Source organism: Canis lupus, chromosome 5 (genome assembly GCF_011100685.1).
Source record: "Canis lupus familiaris isolate Mischka breed German Shepherd chromosome 5, alternate assembly UU_Cfam_GSD_1.0, whole genome shotgun sequence".
NCBI lineage: Eukaryota > Metazoa > Chordata > Mammalia > Carnivora > Canidae > Canis > Canis lupus.
In genome coordinates this window covers 37,082,188-37,098,114 of record NC_049226.1, presented here as the reverse complement: position 1 = coordinate 37,098,114, position 15,927 = coordinate 37,082,188, and the positions used below count along the sequence as shown (strand labels likewise).

At 36.4% G+C, this 15,927-nt stretch overlaps 1 protein-coding gene across 5 annotated transcripts in view; it reads right to left on the bottom strand.

Annotated features, from left to right (window-relative positions):
• ARHGAP44 (Rho GTPase activating protein 44) overlaps nucleotides 1-15,927 on the bottom strand; it is a 167,648-nt gene that overhangs the window by 78,411 nt on the left and 73,310 nt on the right. The window lies entirely within an intron of this gene.

Sequence of the window (15,927 nt, the reverse complement as noted above, 5' to 3'; positions counted from 1 at the left end):
TCTGCTAAACAAGCAAGTGAAAGTAACAGAAATCTGAGCAGGGATCGATAAACAGCAAAACAAGGGGGAAAACACTGAGTCCTGGTGACCAACGCAAATGTCACCATTGAGATGTGTCCCCACCAGAGAGTGGGGGGCTGGATTCTGAGATTAACACATTCAAAGGGTAGAACTTGGACGCTGGCTGAAATTGCCCCAACCCCTGTGTCACATCAGGGGAGAATGAGGATCTTCTTTGGGGCAAAGCATTCTCAATTTATTGTCTGGAGAATCTCAGAGATAGGGTTCAGTTAATGATTTCTCTCGCATACCTGTGTTCTCTGTGTCTCTGAGAGTCTCTCTCTCTCTCTCTCCTTCTCATGCTCATACATACAAACTACAAATTCCCATGAAAACAAATTATCAAAACTAAAGATACAGAGAAGGGGTGCCTGGGTGGCTCAGTGGTTGAGCATCTGCCTTTGGCTCAGGTCATAATCCTGGGGTCCTGGGATCAACTCCCACACCCGGTTCCCCACAGGGACCCTGCTTCTCCCTCTGCCTGTGTCTCTGCTTCTTTCTCTTGTCTTTCATGAATAAAATCTTTAAAAAATAAATAAGTAAAAAATATAAAAATAAAGATACAGAGAAGAAGAAACAACTTATAGAGAGCCTGAAGGACTTCGATGACCAGAATCATCAAAGACTGACATATGTACAAAATGTTGAAGAACAAATGATACATTCAAACACTAGTATGAGGACCTGTGCTTCTGGGAGGACAGAGTGAATACATTTCACCTATTTCCCTCACTAAGTGAAAACAAAACCCTGGAACCTTCCATATAAAACAAAAAAGAAAACTCTTCAAGGTGGACAGAAGACAGACTGGCTAGCTACCACCAGGCCCGATGAATGGCATGGTGTGGTGGGGAGTTTTGCTTCATGTTATTCCACACATGGAGCTTTAGAAGTTATGAATCAAAACAGCAGTGAGAATAGACAAAACAAGCCCAACAAAAACCAGATCTCTGTAGCCAAAGAATCAGGAAAGAAGCAACCTGGCAAGATAGAAAATGTTCATAGACAGTAATTGCTCACTCTAGCCAAATGCTACAGAAAGTAACAAAAAAACAAAAAACACAACTGTTGTCCTACTCCATCCATATGAGCAAACACTGGGAAAGGAGCCTAGCCTTCCATACTTACCAGGCTGTATAACAAGGCACCAAATCCCACTCCCCCCCCCCCACCCCCATCTGCCTGGCTAGTGTAGCATCATAGGCATTTGGAGGTGGGACATTTATCACTGCTGGGCCATAACACTGGAAACCACATGAATGGTCCACACATCTATCCCTCACACTCCCTCAGGAAGTGATGTAGCAGGAGGCAGAAGAGAGAGTCAGGACTTTTGTCAACATCCAGTAATAACAAAACCATTCTCTGCCATGGCATCAATGCAAGTCACGTGGGGACCTATAATGAATCACTCTCACCCCTCTCAGCTGGGGAGGTATCAATGAAGGCCTAACAGGGAGCCAAAATTCCCACTCCCACCCAGCAGTAATGAGCAGCACCACCCTCTAGGGGGACTGGGAGCCAGTGAAGGCCAAGTGGCAAAACCTGGACTTCTATTTCCAGCTGGCAGAAACAAAGTAGAATTCTCCCTTCCCCTGCTGGAATGATAGGGGAAAAAAAATCAGCTAAAAGAGAAAGTTTCAATAAAACCTAGAATTTCGGGCAGCCCCTGTGGTGCAGCGGTTTAGCGCCGCCCGCAGCCTAGGGCGTGATCCTGGCGACCCTGGATCGAGTCCCACGTCAGGCTCTCTGTATGATGCCTGCTTCTCCCTCTGCCTGTGTCTCTGCCTCTCTGTCTCTATGAATAAATAAATGAAATTTATAAAAAAAAAACCCTAGAATTTCATAATATAAAACAATACTCAAATTTCAGGAAAAAATTGCTTATCATATCAAGAATCAGAAAGATCTCAAGTTGAATGAAGATCATCAATAAATGCCAACAGCAGAATAACAGAGATGTTTGAATTATCTGACAAAGACTTTAAAAGTATTTGCTGTGAAAATGCTTGGATGAGCATTTATGAACATGCTTGAAACAACAAACAAAAAAACCCAGTCTCAGAACAGAAGATGATTTTAAAAAGAACAAAATGAACATTTTAGAGTTGAAAAATGCAACGATAAATTTAAAAATCCCAGTGGACAGGTTCAACTCTAGAATGGAGGAAGCAGAGGAAAAATTGGTGAACTGGAAGAAAACACAAGAAAAATTTCCCAGTCTACACAACAGAGCAAAAGTAGACCAAACAAACAAACAAGAACAAGAGACCTGTGGAATTATAACAGAGGATTAAGTATTTATGGCATCAGAATCCCAGAAACAGGATAAGAAGGTAGGGCTGAAAAATAGTCAAAGAAATAATGGCTAAAAAGTTACCAAATTTGGCAAAAGATGTAATACTCAAGAAGCTGGGCAAACCCAAACGGGATAAACACAAAGAGGTCCTCACCAAGATTCATAGTCAAATTTCTGAAACTAAAGACAAAGATTTGACTGCAGAGAGACAAAAATGATACCTTACAAACAGAGAGGAAACAATTTGAATTACAGATTTCTGATGGGAAATTACAGAGGACAGCAGGAAGTGGCACACCATTTCTCAAGTACTGAAGGAAAAGAACTGCTAACCTACAATCCTACATTCAGTGAAAATATCCTTCAGGAATGAAAAAAGTCAAGATATTCTCAGATAAAGGAAGACTAACAAAATGTGCCATAAGCAGGCCTGCCTTAAAGAATAGCTAAAATTTCTAGACAAAAAACAATCAAAAAAGAAATGGTAAAAGAAATAACCTTGAAGTATCAGGAAGAAAAGAAAACACTATCATGAAAAATAGTAAATAGTTTTTTTTCTCCTCTGGAGTCTTCTAAGTTGATGGTTGAAGCAAAATTCATAACATTGGGTATGTGGCTCTAAATGTATACAGAGGAAATATTTAATACAATTATATTATAATTGGGAGAGGGTAAAGGGACATAAAGGGAAGTAAAGTTTCTAGATTTCACTCAAACTAGTAAAATAATGGTACCAGAAGACTGTGATAAACTTTGTATATGTAATACACCTTGATCCACCACTAAAACAGATACACAAGGAGATACACTCAAAAAAGCTTTAGAGAAGTCAAAATTTAACTCAGGAGAAAGAAAGAAAAGGAAAACAAAACAATGAAAAACAAAATAAAACAAAAAATGAAATGGTACACAAGTCTTAAGATAGATGGACTTATATTAAATATAAAAGGCCTAAATACACCAATTAAAAGACAGAGATTGGCAGAGTGGATTAAAAATACATTGTCTAGGAGCACCTCAGTGGCTCAGTCAGTTAAGCATCTGCCTTGGTCTCACGTCATGATCTCGGGGTCCTGGGATCGAGCCCCATGTCGAGCTCCCTGCTCAGTGGGGAGTCTGCTTCTCCCTCTCCCTCTGACCTTTTCCCCAATCATGCTTTTTCTCTCTTTCTTTCTCTCAGGTAAATTAATAAAATCTTTGAAAAATATATGTTGTCTAAAAGAATCTCACTTCAAATATAATTATATAAGTAGACTGAAAGTAAAATTGTAGAAAAATATACTATGTGAACATTAGTCAAAAACAAGCAGGAATGGCTATATTAACATATGAAGTAGATTTCAATATAGAGAAAATGACCAGAGACAGAAAGTAACCTAATGTGATGATAAAAAGTCAATCTACCATGAAGACACAGCAATCCTAAATGTAAATAAACTAAACAACAAAACTGCAAAATGTGAAGAACTTCTAAAATTAAAAGGAGACAAAGACAAATTCACATTTACAACTGGAGACTTCAATATCTCCTTTCTCAACAATTGACAGACCAATTAGATAAAAAAAAATTAGGGAGAATAAGAGCACAATAACTCCATTAATCAATACAATTGAATGACATTTATAGGAGACTCCATTTAACATCAGAATACACATTCTTTTCCAGCGCTCAAAGAACATATACCAAGACAGACAACATGTAGGGCCATAAGACAAACCTCGATTCATTTGAAATAACTGAAATAATATGTGATGTACTCTCTGACCACAGTAGATTCAAAATAGAAATCAGTAACAGAAAGATAAGACAGAAATACTTGTAAAATCCAAATACTTGGACACAAAATAAAAACACTTCAGGGCACCTGGGTGGCTCATCGGTTGAGCATCTGCTTTTGGCTCAGATTGTAATCTCAGGATCCTGGAATCAAGTCCCACAGCAGGCTCCCTACAGAGAGCCTGCTTCTCTCATTGCCTATGTCTCTGCCTCTCTATGTCTCTCATGAATAAACAAATAAAATCTTTTAAAAAATACTTCTAAATAATCCATGGGTCAAAGAGAAAGTCTCAAAAAAAATAAATAAAAAGTACTAGACTGAATAAAAATGAAAATACAATGTATCAAAATGTTGGATACAGCCAGAGCAGTGCTAAGAGGGAAACTGACAGCACCAAATCCATACATTTAGGAAAAGAAACATTCTCAAATTAAAATCTCAGTTTTTACTGGAACACCTATAAAAAGTTAACCAAAACATATCCAAAATAAGGTGAAAGAAGGATATCATAAGGGCAGAAATGAATTAATTTAAAACAAAAGATGCTAAAAGAGAAAAAATCAATGATAGAGTTGGTTCTTTGAAAAAAATAAGTAAAACTGAAAAACACTATAGCATGACTGAAGAGAAAGAGAAGACAAATTACCAATAATTGGAGTGAAACAGGACATATCACTACAGAACCCTATAAATTTCAAAATGTCTTCAAACAACCTTACATACATAAATTTGACAACTTATATGACATGGGCTAATTCTTCAAAAAACACAAACTATCATAATATACCCAAAAGGAATAGATGACTTGAATAGCCTTATAGCTAGTAGGAAACTGAACTTGTATTATTAAGTTCCCCCAAAAAAACCTTCAGATCCAAAAGGCTTCACAAAAGAATTCTACCAAATGTTTAAAGACATTAGTTTGACCTTGGGTTAAGCAATGAGTTCTCAGATATGATATCAAAAGCATGATCCATGAAAGAAAAAGAATTGGTGCATTAAATTTCATCAAAACTAACAGCTTTTGTTCTATGAAAGGCAGTGTTAAAAAATGGAAAGACAACCCACAGAAAGAGAAAATATTTGCAGACCAGATACATGAAAAGAATTACAGCCAGAATATATAAAGAACTTTCAAACTCAACAATAAGAAAAAAAATCCTATTAAAAAACAGGCAAAAATTGGAACAGAAACTTTATCAAGGAAGATACATGGATGGCAAATAAGCATAAGAAAAACCTCTCGACACAAAATGATAAAACCCCTATGGAAAACAGCTTGGTAGTTTCTTATGAATTTGAACATGCACTTGCCACACAACCTAGCAATGCTACCTCAGAGAAAATAAAATTTACATTCATACACACACTAATACAACATCTCATGAATGTTCACAGCAGCTTTATTTGCAATAACAAGAAGTTGGAAGCAACCCAAACCGTCAACAACTGAATGGATTAATAACAGAATACTACTCAACAATATAAACAGGATGGGAATACTGATGCATGCCACAAATGGACAGATCTCAGAAACATGCTCAGTGAAAACAGCACTCTCAGAAGGTTATACCCATACTGAATGACTCCATTTCACCTTTAGCTGGAAAGGTGAAATGATAGAGATGGAAAACAGTACTGAGTGACACCAAATGGGGTGGAGGAGGGTTTGCCTCCAAAGGGAATTTAAGGTAATGGACTGCTCCATATCCTGTTTGTGGGTGGTGGTTTAAACAAAATTGTATGTGTTAAAACTCCAAGAACTGTACTGAAAACATGAGGCTTACTTTGTGTAAGTTTTTAAAGTAAAAAGAAAAAATAATTTTCAAAGATTTTACTTATTTGAGATAGAGACAGCAAGAATGGGGTGAGGGGCGGCAAGGGAGAAGGAGAAGCAGACTCCTCCTTGAAAAGGGAGTTGGACACAGGGCTGGATCCCAGGACCCTGAGATCATGACCTGAGCTGAAGGCAGACAACTACCTGAGCCACTCAAGTACCCCTTAAAGTATATTTCTAAAATAACAGATAACAGACACTAGTCAAGTCAAGAAGGAAGTCTGACTGGAGTCAAGTATTCTAAGCTCCTAGTATTGATTGTTAGAGGTGGTAAAGTGATCATTTAGATTTTGTTAGGCTAAAAATTACATGATAGGGCAGCCCGGGTGGCTCAGCGGCTTAGCACTGCCTTCCGCCCAGGGCGTGATCCTGGAGTCCCAGGATCAAGTCCTACATCGGGCTCCCTGCAGGGAGCCTGCTTCTCCCTCTGCCTGTGTCTCTGCCTCTCTCTCTGTGTCTCTCATGAATAAATAAAATCTTTAAAAATAATAATAATAAAATAAAAATTACATGATAAACATTTGAAGGGCAGCACTAAAAGAGCAGAAATCAAGTATGTATCTTCCACACTAATAGAGGGGAAAATACCAAAACAGCATAGCAATCCACAGTAAAAACTAGATGAATCAAAACAAGGGGAATAGACAGTAGCAGATGAAGCAGTATAGGAAAAAAAAAAAAAAAAGAAAAAGTAGCATGAAGTAAAATGGCAGCCACCAGTTCAAATATATTATTAATAAAAATGGATAAAATATGTCAGTTAAAAGCTAAAGATGTTCAGTTTAGAAATAATAATAAAATAATAAAAAGTTTTAGCTCTATTCCAAATTCTGTTTAATTCCAAATTCTAGCTCTATGCTAATTCCAAAAAGTGAAACACAAAGAATTGGGAAGATTAAAAAAACAAACAAACAAACAAACATACCAGGCTATTTCCAATTAATATTACTGTTGGCCAAATAGACTTCAAAGCAAAAAACAAACCAAAAAACTACCCAAAACCAAAAACCAAAAGAAGATATTATAAAGGGAGAGGGGATCCCAATACAATGAAAAAGTCTACCTCATAAAGAGCCTGTAAGAATCTGAACTTGAATGTACCTGATTAGAATCACAAAATATATAAATCAAAACAGATAAAACTTGAAGGAAGCCCTACAAAAATATATCATAATAAAGTGTCATCATTCCTCTTTTAATTAATGAGAGGTAAACACAAAAAAGAAGTTAGTAAAGATATAGAGGAAACATAAGTTCACAGATTTGACAGATATAAATGGAACCTTGAATCTAATCATTTCAGAATATAAATTCTTCTCATTAAGTGCACATTAAGTATTCATTTCCAAAACTTAACCACTTTATTAGTCTAAAAAGCACATCTTGGTAAACACCATACAATGTTCTCTTACCCCAATGCTATTTAGGTTGAAATAATTAACTAAAAAGTTAAAATTCAAAACAGCACACATACAAGATTTGGAAACCTTAAAACAATTCTAAATAGATTAAAAAGAAATGCTTAGAAATTTAAAATATTTAGAATTGAAAAACATTCAAAATCTCAAACTTGCCAGCAAAGTGATACTTTCAAAAAAATACAAAAACTCAAATGCTTATTTTAGGAGAGGCTGAAAATATTGAGAAATATAAATACAATAAAATTAAAGAAATGAAAAGGAAGAAAATAACAAAGAGAAGACATTAGTAAAATAGAAAAAAACATAATAGAATCACAATAGTCAAAAGCTAATTCTTTGAAAAGGCTAACAAAATAGTAAATATTTATAGGATTTATCCAGAAAAAGACAAAAAAAAATGAGAAAAGGAATAGAAGAACAATAATAGGAAATAAAAGTGGAATATAATGAGTGATACTGCAGAGGTTAAAAAGATAAGTGAAAGTTATGAACAGCTTTATTTTGAAAACACACAAAATGGCCAAATAGCTAGAAAAATAAAGCAAGCCCAAACTGACTCAAGAATAAATAGGAAGGCCAAATACTCCTATAAACCTTTAAAACACACACACACACACACACACACACACATACATACACACACAGTAAAACAGTAATTAAATAACTTTCCACAAGGAAAAAAGAAGACCAAGATATTTAATAGGAAAATTTTCAACAAATGTTTCTTTCTAAACTTGTACAAACTCTTCAAAAGAATAAAAAAGCAACACACACAGCTCATTCTAAGAGATAAGTATAACTTGTGACCAAAACTAGACAAGAATGCACAAAGAAAATTACAGATTGGTCCTACATTAGCAATCATAACAAATATTCTTAAAAAAATAATAAATTAGCACATTATGAACAAATTAGATTAATTGCTAGAACACAGAGTAGGTTTTTTTAAAGAGTTTTTTTAAAGACTTTATTTATTTATTCGTGAGAGACACACAGAGAGAGAAGCAGGCTCCAGGCAGAGAGCCTGATGCAGAACTCAGTCCCAGGACTCTAGGATCATGCTGTGAGCTGAAGACAGATGCTCAACCACTGAGCCACCCAGGCTTCCCAAAAAGATTTTAACTAATCTCTGCACCCAAAGTGGAACTCGAACTCAAATCCCTGAGACCAAGAATCACATGCTCCACCAACTGAGCTCCCAAGAGTAGTTTAACTTTATATATCTGCAAGTATAATCACATTGACTTCAAGGATAAACCATACTATCTCAAACAACACAGACAAAATATTTACTAAAGCACAATGCCTATTCATAAAAAAATCCTTACCTTTGTTTTTTTAAACATATCTATAAAACATTATTCTTAATGAGAACATGTTAAAAACATTCCCTTTAAGGTCAAGAATAAGACAACAATGCCTACTATCACTTTCCAGTCAGCTCAGTAAGACTTAAAAACTGAAGAGAAAGAACACAAACTGACATAATCTATAGAAGTTATTAAAAATAATGAAAGCTTAGAATGATAGCTGGATATAAAAGCAATATAACAAAATCAATATAACCAGGAAATACTTAGAAAATCTAATTTTAAAAATCATTTAACACAGAAAAAAGGTAGAATAAATTTGATAAAAGATGGGCAATATCTTACAGAGGAAAAAATTAGTAAAAGACATTTACAAAGACAAATTGAGAGATATACTGTAGTTATGGATAGAAAGAATTAACTTTATAAAGATAAAAGTTCTCTTTATATCAGTGCAACTTCAATAAAAAATCCAAATAAGGACTTTTAAAAACTAATTTAATGAGCTGAATCTAAAACTTATATGAAATTGCAAAGACATAAGAAAAAAAAATCATCCTTAGAAAGAATAGGCTAGAGGAGTTTCACTACCAGATACTGAAACTATTTAATAAAGTCAGAGCAATTAAGACAGTACTCTATCAGTGTTCACACTGAACATGAGAACTGAAGAGAGTGTCCAGAAATATACCTAAACACACAAAAAAATGATAGAGATATTATCCAAGGATTGCGGAAAAGGGGTGTGATTCAATATGTAGTGCTGGGTCAACTGCATATCAAAAAAAGGGAAGGGAAGGGGAGGGAAGGGGAAGGGGAGGGAAGGGGAAGGGAAGGGGAGGGACAGTGGTGAAAGTGGGAGGCACATTGCTGGTACAAGGCGAATTTACATGCAACGGCCTTTCAACGGAATTTCCTTTCCTGCACACCACTACTCACGCTAACATACCTCCCACCTACCTCAGAAATAATCCGACACATCCACGACAAAGAAGAAAGAAGAAAGAAAGAAAGAAAGAAAGAAAGAAAGAAAGAAAGAAAGAAAGAAAAGAAGAAAGAAAAGAAAAGAAAAGAAAAGAAAGAAAAAGGAAAAGAGAGTTTTACCCAAAACCATGCATAAAAACCAATCTCCAATGAATTAAAGACTTAAATTTAAATCATAAGACACTAAACTGGGAAAATACATATATAACGTCTTATATTTCTGACCATGGAATGAGACTTTGGAGAAACAAAAGATTAACTATAAAAGAAAGGAATAATAAATATATTTACATAAAAATTAACTTCTGTTACAATAGTTGAAAAAAAATATAAAGAATCAGGAAATGGAGGAAGACATATGTAAAAAAAAAAATGTTTAACTGCCAAAGGATTAACATCCATGTTGTATCAGAAACTTCCAAAAGTCAATGAAAAAAGAAAAAAAGGAATAACTCAATAGAAAAATAATCTGAAGACCAGCATTTCTTAAATGAGAAACTTCTAATCATTAACAAAAATATTAAAAAGTGGCCAACCTCATTAGTAACCAGGAATATACAAATTAAACCTGCACAGAGATACCATTCTCTACCAACCTGACAAAAATGTATGTCTGACAATTCCAAACAATGAAGATAGGGAGTAAGGGAAATCTCTACAAAGCACTACCACAAGTATAAATTGTTAAAAAGCACTGTGGATAACAATGTGTCATTATCTTGTACATCTGACACTGAAACTCAGTATCCAAACAAAACATCTTTTAACAGCACGGACGCAGAATATTTACTCTTATTATGTCTGATGTACTCTAACACTTCTATTACACTCACTAAATTGATTCCATTATCTCTAATGGGTTGGAACCTGTATTCAAAAAACACTATCCTAGAGAAACCCCCGCATATGTACCAGGAGACATTTACAAAACATTCCTACCAGGTTTTTTGTTTTTGTGAAGTTTTTTGTAAAATAAAGAAAAAAAATAGGGGAAAAAAGTCCTTCAAAAAGAGAATAAAGATGTACCAGAAATAATAAGATACTGAGGAATAAACCTAACAAAGAGGTCAAAGACCTGTTACTCTGAAAACTATAAAACAATGATGAAAGAAATTGAAGATAACAAAGAAATGGAAAACCATTCCAAGCTCGTGAAGCTCATGGATTGGAAGAACAAATGCTGTTCACATGTCTATAGTATGCAAAACAATCTACACATTTAATCCTATCAAAATACCAATAGCATTTTTCACAGAACTAGAACAATCCTAAAATTTGTATGGAACCACAACAGACCCCGAATAGCCAAAGCAATCCTGAAAAAGAAAAGGAAAGCTGGAGGCATCACAATTCCAGACTTCAAGTTATATTTCAAAGCTGTAGTCCTCAAAACAGTATGCTACTGGCACAAATACAAATACATGGATCAATGGAACAGAAAAGAATCCAGAAATAAACCCACAATTACATGGTCAATTAATTTTTGACAAAGCAGGAAGGAATACCCAACAGGAAAAAGTGTCTTGAACAAATCCGGTTGGGGAAACTGGACAGCTATATGCAAAAGAAGGAATACTCAACCACTTTCCAATACTATACACAAACATGAACTCAAAATGGATTAAAGACCTCAATGAGTGTGAGACCTGAAACGACAAAAATCCTAGAAGAGAAGACAGGTAGTAACTTGACATACCTTCTTTCAAGATACATCTCCTGAGGTAAGGGAAACAAAAGCAACAATAAACTATTGGGACTTCATCAAAATAAAAACCTCTGCCAAGTAAAGGAAAATAATAAAACTAAAAGGCAACCTATGGAATGGGAGAAGATATTTGCAAATGATAAAGGGTTAGCATCCAAAATATAGGAGGAATTTATAAAACTCAACATCCAAAAAACAAATAATCCAATTCAAAAATTGGCAGAACACATGAACAGACATTTCTCCAAAGACATACAGAGGGCCAAAAGACACATGAAAAGATGCTCATCATCACTTATTATCAGGGAAATGCAAATCAAAACTATAATGAGATATCACCTCACACCTGCTAGAATGGCTAAAATCAACAATACAAGAAACAACAGGTGTTGTGAGGATGTGGAGAAAAAGGAACCCTTGTGCACTGTTGGTGGGAATGCAAACTGGTGCAGCCACTGTAGAAACAGTGTGGAGGTTCCTCAGAATGTTAAAAATAGAATTATGTCATGATCCAGTAATCACAGGATTGGGTATTTACCCAAATACAAGAATACTAATTCAAAGGGATACATGTACCTCATGTTTATAGCAGCATTACTCGCAATAGCCATGACATGGAAGCAGCCCAAGTGTCCATCAACTGATGAATGGATAAAGAAGATGTAGTATATATACACAATAGAATATTAGTCAAAAAAAAGAATGAAATCTCACCATTTGTAATGACATGGATGGAGCTACTGGGTATAAAGCTAAGTAAAACAAGTCAGTCAAATACCATGCGATTTCAGTCATAAGGAGAATTTAAGAAACAAAACAAATGAGCAAAGGGATAGAAAGTAGAGAAAGAGAAATCATATATAATATATATAAACATTTTTTTAAGATTTTATTTGAGAGAGAAAAAGGGAGAGAGGGAGAAGTATACTCCCTGCTGAGCGAGGAGCCCAATGGTGATTCTTGAAAGCAGTGTCGAATAGGTGAAAAAATAACAGAAAGACTACTTAAATTATACCACTTCCATAAAATTCAAAGCTAAACAACATACTGTTAAGGGATAAAACAGATGTAGCAAAATGAAAAGAAAGCAAAATTACAATTGCAAAATTTCAAATAGTGGTTATCTCTGAAAAAAGATAGATTGGATTGGAGGGATATACAGGTGGCTTCCACATAATTGGTAGTGAGTTTGATTCTAAATTTGTATAGTAGGTTCATGGCATATAGGTAATCTGTGTATTAAACAATAGATAATATAACAAAATAACAAAAGTCAACCGTTAAGTATCTAGCATAAACTTTTATAAATGATTACCACAATCCCACAAAAACCAACCAAAAAATTATACCCATTGGATTCTCTATATTTTGGTTAAAAAAAAAACATACACACATATACCTCACATATACCTTATATATACACATAATGTATATATAATATAAACATATCATGTTATTAATTTTATATATAATTTTTAACACATACAAATTTTATATATGTAAACATCTTTAAAGTTTTTACTTTTTGCTTAAAAAAAAAAAAGAGTTGAGTTATAGGATCCAGACAGTTGTTAGCTACAGCAATTACAAACACATTAACTAGATGCAAACCAAAATAACCAATAAAAACATTGTAGCTACCCCCTGATAAGAAAACTACAAGTTCTGGTTCTCTGAAGGAAAGTCTCTTGTACTGGAGACAAATTCTGCTCAAGCTTGTTCTTAAAAATTTGGGGTCATAAACTTATTTGAAGAGCCAAAGGATTTAAGAAAGTTCAAGAACACCTTTTATTGAGGGAAAGACTCAACGATATTGAGTTGGGAGGAACAAGGAAGTCAACCCATTTTCCACTCCTCTGAGACGAATTCCTTCCATCACTCTTGAGGCATTTCAACAGAGCATGAGACTGACCAATGGACGGTTATCTTCAAGGAATAGAAGTGGGCTAACAGGTGACGCTATTTTTAGGAAGCCTAGTATTTTTGGCCTCATCTTTGTAAATGAAAGACAGAGCATCATCCATTATCAAGACAATGAACACTACCTACCATTTTCAGGGGATGAGTCATCATCCCATGAGATGACAAGCACTGGGTACATCTGGGTACAAGTCATGTCTTTTTTATTTTTCACATCAACAGACTAAAGCAAAACAGAACTCTAGCAAGCTGGTCTAAAAATTGTGCATTGTTCTACTTATGAGCTTCAGGAGAACAATCAACACCACCTACAAAAATCTTGATTGTCAGTAGCATTACCCATGAGCATGTTCAGTCATGGTGGCATTTCCCAAAATGTGTTCCGTGAAAAAAAGACACAGAAGAAAAAGGTCCTATGGACAACTAATTAAACACTGGATACTGTGTTCTCCATTAATGGAGTCTCATTAAAATGTTAGAGGTTCCAAGAAGTCCTACAGTAAATAAAATGTTTTAATGTGAGCTAGTCTATCATTCCCCGGCTGTATAAAAATAAGCAAATATATCTCTTATGACACCAAGTGCCAAATATACTCTAGGAATAATGTGAAGCAGAAGGAAATATTCACTACGCTACATCTTGATTCTGGAAATCTCCCCTGATATGCTACCTAGGAGTTATGGCCTCATCACAGAAGGACCTTTGGTGGGACCAAGAGCTAAAGCAATCAGGACTTTCCAGCTGCCATTACAGAAGTCACTGAGCAAGGCAGCGAGGCTGCTTTTCCAGCAGAGAGAGTCTCCTTACAAACCATTTCAGATATGAGGTCATCAACTTGCAACACCCAAAAAGTTGCCAAATCCCCTTATTTTCATATCACTAATATTTTTGCAGCCCCTGTGGGCTCTCTTTCTGTTTGGATGGTCCCAGGCTAGCCCAGTAAGGCTCAGCCATGAACTGCCATCAGATCCTCCCAGTTGAGGTCTGCATCTCCACCATCTTCACCCTCCCATTCATCATTCACACTGTCCTGAGACATCATGCAGAGGAAGCAACAGGACCAGACGGGGGGCAAGGAGGGTAAAGGCAAAATGTGGGTATCAGCCTCTACTGTGGCTTTCCCAGGAAGGAATGGGGGTCGCAAGCCACTGAGCAGGTTTAGGACTGGATCATTTGAGTAATTCTGGTGGGCTCTGGGCTATCACGAAGGTCTCTAGATGTCCAGGACCTGGCCCTGGGTGACTTAAGGCAGGGGACAGAGTCCAGACTGCAGAAGCCTGATGCAAGGTGGGTGCAGGTACGGATTTAGGATTGGTGGGTCTGTGTACCAAAGATGTGCTTGCAGGCCAGTTGTTTGCTATCTCTAGAAATTAGTTGGCCCTGGGAAGGGCAGTGTCTGCTGGGTCAGCGAGGTTGCAGATGCCAAAGAGCACCAACGATCCAGAAAATATAATTCAGTCACTCATTCCTTTAAAAACCTAGAAGGTATTATTCTACCCATTTAAAAAATGTTTTTTAATTTTTAAAAAGATTTATTTATTTGTTTGTTTGTTTGAGAGAGAGAGAGAGAGAGAGAGAGAGAAAGACTTGGGAGTGGGAGAGGCAGAAGCAGATTCCCCACTGAGCAGGGAGCCCCATGCAGAGCTCAGTCCCAGGACCCGGGATTATGACCTGAGCCAAAGGCACATACTTAACTGACTGAGCACCCAGGTCCCCCTATACTCATTGTTTTGTTTTGTTTTTAATGAGAAAATGAGGTTACTGTGCATTATCACTGCCTCAGTACAACAGGCAAAGGGTAGTCCCTAGACTTACAGCATCAGCATCACTTCGAAATTTCTTAGAAACGAAATTCTCCAACACCAGCTCAGACCTACAGAGTCAGGAATTCTCTGGGAGTGAGGTCCAGCCATCTGCATTGTAAGTAGCCCTCCATTCTGAGTCTGAAGCACGCTAAGAAATACTGTTGTACGGAATAAAATCTAAAATCCCTGGTCTGGAAAATCCCATTCTGAGTCAACAGATTTAGCTCTTCAAAGTCCTCTATCCCCATCCTTCTACTCCCAGCCATCCTCCCACTGTTCATTCCATCTGGCCTGCCTGATAGACCCTACGCTCCAGGCACACCTAACTTTCACTGAACAAGGCCTACTGAGACTCAGTACCCCCTGTACTAACACAGTACTGAAACAAAGTGAGTGCAGGCTTTCCTTGTTATCCAAAACGACAGCATTCCTGAAGATGAAATGAGGTAAAGGGAAGAAGCATGAATTTATACAGAGAGATGTTTGAGGCATTCCCAGACCGAAAACAACTTCTCTTAAATTTTTCTGATACCTTAGGACACATCTTGCCAACAGATGCACAAAACAATCAAGAGGAAGCACAGATGCCCATGGATGGGGTTCAAGGCTATAATAGCTTGATGCCAAAGTGCTTGCTAAGTGTAGTTTCTAGGAAGGAGGTGGCAGGGTCACACGCTGCTTGGGGCGTGCACTGCCTCTCTAATGGCTTGCTGCAAAACCAACGCTGAATGCTATTTTCTTTTTTCACCTTCTCCCATAAATGCAAAAATACTCTTTGGATTTCTTTCAGTTAGCAAAACAGGTACT